This window comes from Pavona decussata, unplaced genomic scaffold (genome assembly GCF_977016875.1).
Source record: "Pavona decussata unplaced genomic scaffold, jaPavDecu1.1 SCAFFOLD_232, whole genome shotgun sequence".
NCBI classification, from domain to species: domain Eukaryota; kingdom Metazoa; phylum Cnidaria; class Anthozoa; order Scleractinia; family Agariciidae; genus Pavona; species Pavona decussata.
The window spans coordinates 2,102,894-2,112,501 of record NW_028145637.1 but is presented as its reverse complement, the minus strand read 5'-3'; the positions used below and the strand labels follow the sequence as shown (position 1 = coordinate 2,112,501).

General features: G+C 41.2%; 1 pseudogene across 1 annotated transcript; it reads left to right on the top strand.

The window, feature by feature from the left end:
- Window positions 1-7,401: 7,401 nt before the first annotated feature.
- LOC146458715 (uncharacterized) lies at window positions 7,402-8,356 on the top strand (annotated as a pseudogene). The gene is made up of 2 exons (XR_014858152.1): window positions 7,402-7,881; window positions 8,025-8,356. The product of XR_014858152.1 is annotated as an uncharacterized LOC146458715 (transcript).
- The last annotated feature ends 1,252 nt before the right edge of the window (window positions 8,357-9,608 follow it).

Here is a 9,608-nt window from a genome sequence, read left to right as displayed (position 1 = left end):
TTTTTGTTAGAAATTGGCGACCTAACCAAAAGTGCACTTTTTGGTGGGCCTACCCTACCCCCCTCAGGAGCAGTTCTATGAGTCTGCTCCCAAGGGAGGCACAAAACCTACTCCATAGTAGGTTTTCTTGCATGCTAATTCCATTTTCAATGTTTTCACTTGACTATGACGAAGGCAAAGTCAAATACTCACCCCTATAGAGATTGTGTTCTTAATGAGTGCCTTCAAACAAAACCTTAGCAATTGACTTTCATTCATCATATCCTAAAATGACTGGCTTAGTTTAGGATTTCAGTCCGTCTAGTAACGTCAGATTCATTGCTTGAAAAACAACTGTGATTCAGACAAGCAGGGCTATAAAAGTGTCCTTGTTTTTTCAACTTCTTTGAGCTCAGTTGGATTATACCCTTGTAATATATACCTGAATTTTTGAAAAGATGGCTCCAGAAATATTGCCTTATGTTAGTTTCTCTTGTGAGATGTTGCTTTTTTATTTATTTATTATTTTTTTGGCATTTTTTTTATTCTAAGTCAATAAGAAAAAAATATAAAGGGTCATTAGCAGATATTTATAAAATCAAAATATTTCTCTTCCCCCCCCCCCTCCCTGCCTCCCTGTTTTGCTAACCTAGCCCCACTCTCTCTCTCAAACGTCTTTTAATCGGCGCGCGCTCTGAGATCAGAACTAAGTCATTAGACCTAGCGTTTCGTTTGGCTTCCTGAAGCAAAGTTTTCCTGAGGACATCATTAAGTCTAATGAGGGAACAAGTCTTACGAGTGCAGCGTCCTGCCTCGTCCAACATGCTGCCTATTTAGTTCTTTTTTAAGCTAAACGGGAAACTTTCAGTTACTCGGGCGTGAACTGTAAAGGGTAGTATGTTGTGTGCTTTGCTTGAGGAGGTGACAGTCTTTGGCTTTAAAAAGTAGGTCTTAGGGATGATTTCCTTTCGGCCAACGCGGAATTTTCGCGAATTTGTTAGCCAGCCAAAGACTTAGTATATTTTTGTGGTAGAAAAGGGCGCTAACCCTTCCCTTTTCAAATGTTGATTTCAACATCCGGGAACTTAAGTTAGTATGAAAACACTAGCAAGGATGGGCAAGGATTTTGTCTTCAAAAAGCGTGAGTTTGAAAAGCTATTCGATCATTTTTCACCCTTATAACTGTAGCGTCGTTAGGCTAGTGATCGATTAGTCGAGATATGCGATTTTGGGTGGTATTTCCGCTCTCGAGTTTCATAAATAGTTTCCTGCAGATGTTCGGTCGCCGTGATCCTAGTTCGCGTGCAGCATGAATCTAGTATGAACATAAAAAATCAATCTTTCTCTCAAGAAGCCGATTCTGTTGAAGAAAGCTAGACTTGAGCGCTAAAAGACCGGGTTTTGGGCCAGATTTTCGATGCGTTGGCGCGGTTAATCATCGCTAAATTCTGACACATTTTGTAGGAAGTTCACAGGTCATGTTTCATTTCATGCAGATGTTTTTAATTAGTGTCATGTCTAATTCCAAAGAAAAGCCTCTTTCGTTTTTCTCTCCCATACTATTCTTTGACCTTGCTTAAAATCTTGTGATAAACCCTAATTGAAGTCTTGTTAATGACTAGCGTATTCCTTCAGCCTAGAAGGTCTCAAGATGTGCCCAATTTCTGGGAGTCACGTTTTCAAAAATCCAGGTATATATTGAGAGTGTATCAGCCGAATTGCAAAGAACGGGCAAGAACTCTCTACCGGGTCTGTTCACTGTGCCCCTGACGAGAATGACAGACCTTCTGAGCAGACGGAGCTTTGTTTTGCTTTTGTAAATCTATACTGTTTCTTATTTCTCTTTTTGGTGAGCTCACTAAAATATGTGTGTAAGATTTTCAATATTTACTCCACATTAAAGTAATTAGAACTAAAGCTACATCGCTTCTCACTCATTCCAAAAAGTTAAGCGCTTTTAAGTTTGTATTAGAATATCAGAAAATCAATCCTTATAAACGCTTATGACTGTAAACAAAGAGCTGTCCACTCGGTCGTTCAGCCCTTTATCTACTTTCGCGGCTACGTTCACTCGGTTTCTCGTTTGCTCGTTTTCGCCGACGAGCGCTCAGTGGACCCTTTAATCGTTAACTCGGTCATTCCGCTATTCGTTGCTCGGATGTTCGTTTATTCCTACTCTTTGCCTGCCCTAAATATGGACCTCGTCCCCGTAAAACCCTCTCCCCTCTCCTCCTACTTGTGGCAATGAAATAAAAAAAACACTCCTTCTATAGTTGTTCTTACAACTGAGGTCTACTGTCATTGAACTGGTGTGTGTTTATTGAACTGATGGTGTGGTAATTAAACTTTTGTTTTTTCATTGACCCCGAAAATCCCCCCCCCCTCCCCCTTTCTCTTTTTCTACATGTCCCAGTGAAATAAAAAACACTTCACCTATAGTTATTCTTACACTTTAGGTCTATGTCACTGAACTGATGAGGGGTTTTTGAACTGTTTGTGTGGTTATTAAACTCAATTGAAAAAAATTGGAAAGTTAAGTGCAGAATTCGTTGTAAGTTGTAGAGCAGTGTATAGCTCAATGAGTGATGAACACCTAGACACCGTTATAAACAGTATTCAGGCCGATTTTCCGGAAACCGGGTACAAAAGAATGACTGGATGTTTTGAAGCAAGTGGAACTGTGCTTCAGCAAAACAAAATACGAGAAGCCATGAGAAGAATCAATCCAGAGGGAATGTTGTCAAGGGCCCTAAGGTTACATTGTATCAACAGAAAAAGCTACCAAGTTGCAAGCCCACTGGCACCCTGGCACATCAATGGCAATCACAAATTCATCAGGTATTAAACTGCCAGAGCATTCAATCAGTAATCTTGAAGTGAAATTATGGTTTTGCTGTCATAACTAAAAGCGTGAATTTTCTGTCATGAACCAGGAAACCAACAACTTACAATCACTTTGAAACAAAGTTGGGACTCTTCCTATATCAGTTTGAAATTCAAAATTGAAACTAACTCGGGCTTATTGGCTAGCGAGTGATGGTACTTAGCATTTTTTACCCATGGCTATAGTTAATTTTGGGTGGTATTCAGTTTTTTTTATCTATATATTTATTTATTTAATGTTACAAATCTACCTCATAGTTGATCAAAGATTGGTCAGTGATCAGAACAAGATTAAACACATTACATGTAATCTACACAGGTGGCGCTTTGTAATCCATGGTGGAATAGATGGCTTTTCCCGAATAATTCTACAATTAAACGAGACTACTTGTAAGTTGAAGTTTGATTTGGATTCTATCTTGTATAAAGGAAGGAGTAACATGAGAAGCACGTGCGCTTGCTTATTGAGCCATAATTTAGAAATTTGACTTGCTAGCGCTCACAGGGATGAAGGAGAACAGTGAAGGGATACCCTAAGTAGGGAGGGCGTGTTACTTCTTCGTTCCGGACTGATGACAAGATCCAATCCAAATCAAACTTCAACTTACAGGTAACTCTCGTTTAATTATAGAATTCTGTCATCAGTCCTGCGCTACTACAGAGTACCATGAAATTTTAAAGAATGTGAGCGCTGGCAAGTCCCAGCAGAAAAAAGAACCAAAACAAGACAACAAGTAACGTGAGAAGACATTTGATTGCGTATAAAAACCCAAAAAACTATTGCGATTTACAATCAGACGAATTGTGAGGTTGTGGGTATAAGATTAAATTTCAATAGGTGCGAGGTATTTCCCAGGGCGAGTTGTTTTGATTCGGTCACAAATGGAAAACATGATTCTGTCTGGCAAGTCCTGCATAAATGTCAAGTCGAGCTTTGCGAGTGTCTGGGTTCGTTGAGCAGTTACAAGCGCCAATAGCATAGCCAATTTTTTGGTAAGTTGTTTTAATGGCAGGTCGGCAATAGGTCGCAAAGTCTGGAGATATTTTAGAACAGTGCCCACGTCCCATATAACAGAATATCTGGGAAGCGAGGGTTTAAGTTCAAATATTCCCTTCAGGAAAAGAGTTACTAGGGGATGCTCTCCAAAGGTTGTTTTATCTCCCAGGGTTGTTACTGCAGGCAATGCTGATCGAGCAGTGTTGATGGCACTGTAACCCAACCCTTGCCTGTAAACACATGGGAGAAACTCCAGGCCATCATTAAACGTAGCCTGGTTCATGTTTAAATGCTTTTCCCGACAATACAATAGCCATCTTGATAAATAGGTGTTGTATTGCTTCCCAGTAGTTTGCCGCCAAAATGCCGTAAGGATATTAACAGTGTCCGAGGATAAACCTATGGTGTTTAGTTGCTCCCGGATAAGTGGCAAACTAGTAGTACTAGAGATTTGTGGAGCAGGTGTAGGTCTTGTGGATGTCCTGCAAGTGTCAAGAGCTTTCTTCCTGGTCCCAGTTTTAGTGGTGGCGTGACACACATCTGCATGACTTTCGGATACCGTGCCTGTGTCGGCTAGTCTGGAATGACACAAATCCCTGTCGCTTTGTCCCCCTGAACTTTTTGTAGAAATGTAGAAATCACACTGAAAAGAGGAAAGACATAAAATTGAAAATGTGATAGATTAAGAGTCAGGGCATCTATGGTGACCGCTCCAGGGTCTGGTCTGAAAGACACATAACGTGGGAATTGTGTGTTTAGCCTAGAGGCAAAGAGATCAATATCCGAGCAGAAGTTAATTTTCTCCATGGCCTCCTGCAGGATAGTGCTGTCAATCATCCATTCTGTGCTGGAATGCATTTTCCTGGATTCTAAATCGGCAGTGATATTTCGAGACCCCAGAATGTGCGCTGCACTTATCCAAATTTTTCTGGCAATACACCATTCCAAAATTTCTTTCCCAAGGTGATTGCAAGGATCTGAATGGCTTGTCCCCATGTGATTTAAAATTGCTGTAGCAGTAGTATTATCGATTAGAAGTCCGATGTGTGTGTTATGAAAAGACTTACAAAAGGTTTGCAAACCCATAAAAACTGCTAGGAGTTCTAAATAATTAATGTATAAGGATTTTTCTCGGGTAGCGAGATGCATTAGTGGTGAGAGTTGAAGAGGGTTGTCCGTGTGAAATAACATTAAAAGACTGGTCAATATGTTTGATCCACCAGTCTAGTTCCGGATACGAATCCTCCGAGAGTGACATGTGGCAATCGAAATTTCCCATGCAGCTCTTCAGGTTCAAGCGATCTGTAATGGAGAGAGCCATACATTACACCCAGAAAGGAGGAAATAACTTTCCCTATGACTCGAGCAACTTCCCGTATTGTTGTTACACCCTCCATTAATGATGAGCAGGCCTCTTTAACACTCAAAGCGTTTTCAGAAGTTAGTGTAATAGTCTTGGCCACTGAATCAATAATAAATTCAAGCAAAACGATTCTTTGGGAGGGAATGAAAACCGATTTGTCCGGGTGAATTGTAAAGCCCAGAGAGTCAAACAGGGCAAAGTGTCAGCTACATTGGTAACACAAAGCTCATATGTTCTGGCCAGGACAAAGAGGTCATCAATATAACTTGAGATAACATGGCCCTGTTTGTGAAGAGCAGCTAATGGTGGTTTTAATAATTTGGTAAATTTGCATGCACAGGACGAAAGGCGTTGGGCAGGAATGTGAACTGATAAAGAACATTGTTTCACAGGAAATGGAGATATTTCTTGTGGGATGGCTGAACTGCTACAGAGTAATAGGCATCTTTTAGATCAAGGGAGGCCATATAACAATTCTTTTCAACAGGTTTGAGCATGGAATAGAGGGTCCATTTCAAAATGATGATAGGTTACAAATAATATTATTGGTTTAGGCCTTTCAGGTTAAGGATAAGCCTATGACTACCATGTTTTTTAGGTCTGCTAAAAATATTAGACACTAACATTCGTCCCATCGTCTGCGACAAGCTGGTGGCATGAATTTAAAATGCCAAATGGGGCCTTTTTGTAAAGTTTGCTGGAGGTTGCCCGACCGGAGATCACCTTTACGCCTATAATTTTCGAGCTGACTCCAGATCTCTGGGTTAACTTTAGGGACGATAAGCTCAGGGCAATTTTTCGGTTTCAAATGTTTGGCGAGCAAGCCTTTTAGCTTGTCGCTAGAGAGGGAAATCTCCCAGCATTTCATGGCAATGTTTGCCAAGTTTTGTTGGATGTTTGGTCCAGTTGGCTTGTCCTCATTGAAAACCGCCTAGAGTGTTTTAAGCAAATGTAATTCTTTGGCGGTCTCAGCAACATCGTCTGACTCCTTAGCGCCGCCTGCGTCAGAGCAGCCATTGAACGCATATTTAACAATTATTCCATGAGCGCGCGTTGGATATGAGATGGTAAATAGCCAACGAGGCGCGAAGTGCCGAGGAAAATCGGACACAGTCAGACATCTGAAATTCAAGAAACGTTTAAATGTACGAATTATAACCTTTCTGAGACTAGCATTCAAGTGCTTTTGAAGTTCCAGCTCATAGAGAAGCGTAATAGTTGTGCACATTTGAACAAATGTTTTGCTGTGTGGTGCAGAGCGAAGGAAGGGATCAGGGCAAGGACGGCTTTTTTTATGCTGAACTGAATTCTTCGTGGACGATTTAAAACCGGCTTCAGGCAAGTCCAAGTGTACAAGGTACAACATCACTGAGACAAGCATTCAGTGCAAGCTTTTAAACTTTAAGTTTATTTGATTAGCGTAAGAGCTGTGCACATTTGTGCAAATGTTTTGCTGAGTGGTGCTGAGCGACGGAAACGAACATTATGGCCACCGCTCGTACGGATTTCACAGATGAACTTTTCCTGAAGTCGAAATACGTAAAAACATAAAGGAAGGCATAAAGCTCTTCCTGAGAAATTTCTTCGATTGGTTTAGCCTCTTACCGCCAGGATTTGCAAGCCATCCTGAAATTTTTTAGGGTAACCGGTTGTTATTGTTGTTGTTATGTGATCTAAAAATTGTAAAATCTTGCAATTTTGAAACTTCAGGAAAGGAAACTTCAGAGATACGTACCATTAAATAGTGTCATACCGAACTTTGTGGCTTTTATTGTTGTTATATTGAGATGGCATTGTTTGGTATTCTTTCTTTTTTTTCTTCATTTTTCCGAAGAAACTTTCGCTCCCCGCCAAAGACAAAATTAGCTTAGCGACACCTGGGGCATTCGTTTTCCATATAAGGTCAAACTACGGTATATGAGCTGATAACCGAGATTTAGCGAACGAATCGGAACGCTAGAAATGCAATATCCGAGGCTGAGAATTTAATAATAGAGTTTATCTCGGACAGCGTATTTCCTAAGTCAGGGTGACTAAAATTGCCAGGTTGGCTCTCTGGTGTGCCATGTTGGCTTGTTGATAAACCAGGCTCAATAAGCAAGGGCGCGTGCTTCTTATGGTACTCCGTAGTGACGTAGGACTGATGACAGATAGAATTTTGCTTCTCCAGCGTAACACAAATAACATGGCTTCAACAGTGTTACGACTCTTCCTGTGTGCAGTTGAGGAATATGGTCTGCCGTCACGTGTGTGCTCAGACAAAGGGGGAGAAAATGTAATGGTTGCATTATACATGCTCAATCATCCACTTCATGGACCTGATAGAGGGAGCCACATAGCATGATGCAGTGTGCATCACCAGCGGATAGAAAGGTTGTGAAAGGGTTTGTTCATGGGATGCACCTTTGTTTTCTACAACCTGTTTTATTACATGGAGAGTTGTGGTATCCTTGAACCTGCAAACGAGCTTCACTTGTTCGCTTTGCGTTACGTGTTCCTACCCAGAATCAACAGAAATTTTCAAATGTTTCAAGAAGCATACAATAGAGCTCCTTTAAGCACAGAAAAAGGATGCTCTCCAACACAGCTTTGGATTTGTGGTTTGTTGGGTGTGGCACATTCCCAGTGACGAGTAGCACTGGAGTTTAACAACCCAGAGGTAAAGTGGCGTAGTTAAATAGACAGTGGCTAACAAAGATAATACTTTTGCATGTTGGTCCCATCTCCTGACAACCAGACATCATGAGATATGGAGGGGCTTAAAATAATGGGGGCTTATTTCACTGCCCATTTCCTTTTCAGACTGTTGATAAACATTATGGTATAGATTTTGATGGCCCACATCCAGCAGAAGAACACAATGGCCCTAGCAGTGAAGCTTCCTCTGTGGAGGTGCCACAGACAGCAATGCCCATGATACTATTACAGGGGACGTACCAACAGTTGAGCAGAACCATAAATCCTCTACGAGATTCCGAATTCTATGGTGTTGACATTTATGCAAATGTATTGCAGATTATCAGTTAATCATTAATAAGATGTTCAACAATTTTTTTTGAAGTTCCAAACCTAGCAGTGTAATGCCTGCAGTAGGGCCTGATCTGTTACCAATAAACACCAACTGATGTTAGGGACCATTGAAAAAGTAGATGGTGGTTTGAGGGGTGGGGTAAGGGGTTGGTTGCCGAAACAGAATGGGGGTGGGCCACCGTGTTCAGCCTGTCCGATGAGGTAGGTCATGTTATATATTTCAAGCCTTGGATACTGTCCTCATGAAATCTCTCCCCGCCCCCTGTGTGTGGGGAGGGGTGGTGGGAGTCATGCAATTTCAGAAGAAATAAACTGAAGACTTGGACTGTTTGTTGTTGTTGAACTAGCACTGGCCTCATCGGGAGGTTCAGGACTTGGCTTGGGCGGCATATCCTGTACAACGGGAGTAAACTGCGTCAAGGCTGCCCTCGACCGAAGAAAGTATGGCTTCAGTCTTGTCTCGATAGCGAACAGTAAAGATAAGACCGGTAGCGAGCGTATAAAATGGCCGCCAAAAGGGCCGCTTCGATGAGTTCAAAACAGTGTCCACAGATTAAATTCCGTAGGTATTAGTAGTACACCTTCAGCAAAATTAGCCGGGTTAGTGTCTCCCCCTGTCTTCCCCTGTCTTCCTGCATACTAATAACTGTCTTCCTCCATACTAATTAAGTCCCTAGTCAGTGTCTTCCTGCATACTAATAAGTGCCCACGTTTACTAATGAGCGTCACTCTTGCACAAAGGAAACAATAGACATGCCCAGGCTTGCCCGCTCTATACCTACCCTGATTGGATCTTAAGATTTATATTGTCTGTTTTGAATAAAAAGCGGTTAGATTTCGAAAGCGTTATCGTTCTTGCAATCGCTTTGCTGGGAAAACTTTTTCCGATATTTTTCAAAACGTTAGTACCGTTGAAAATGGCTTTTTTCACCAACGTTATTGATCTTTAAGCTGCCTTGAGCGCTTGTTTAACTGTCCGCGACTGGGAGACAAAACCGTTTACTCCTATCTATCTCGAGGAAATGAAAAACTATTAAAGTCACGCACCGTTAGTCAGTTTAATTATGCGGGTCCACGAGCCTAAAGTTGCATACAAATTAGTTCCGTTCTGCTGGAAAACCCCAAGGGAGTATCTTGACGCATTAGTATATAATCAATTTTATATTACTTAACAAGGATCAATTAAAACACGCGACTTATAATTGCTAGCAATAGAACCAGACAATAGATACCGTTTGAAAAACTTTATTAAAAAACAATGACAAAAAAGAGTCAAATACACAGCGATTTTAAGCGGATGGAAATTAATTAATCTTCATCTTCTTCGCCCATGGAGTACTTGTATGGATTAAATTT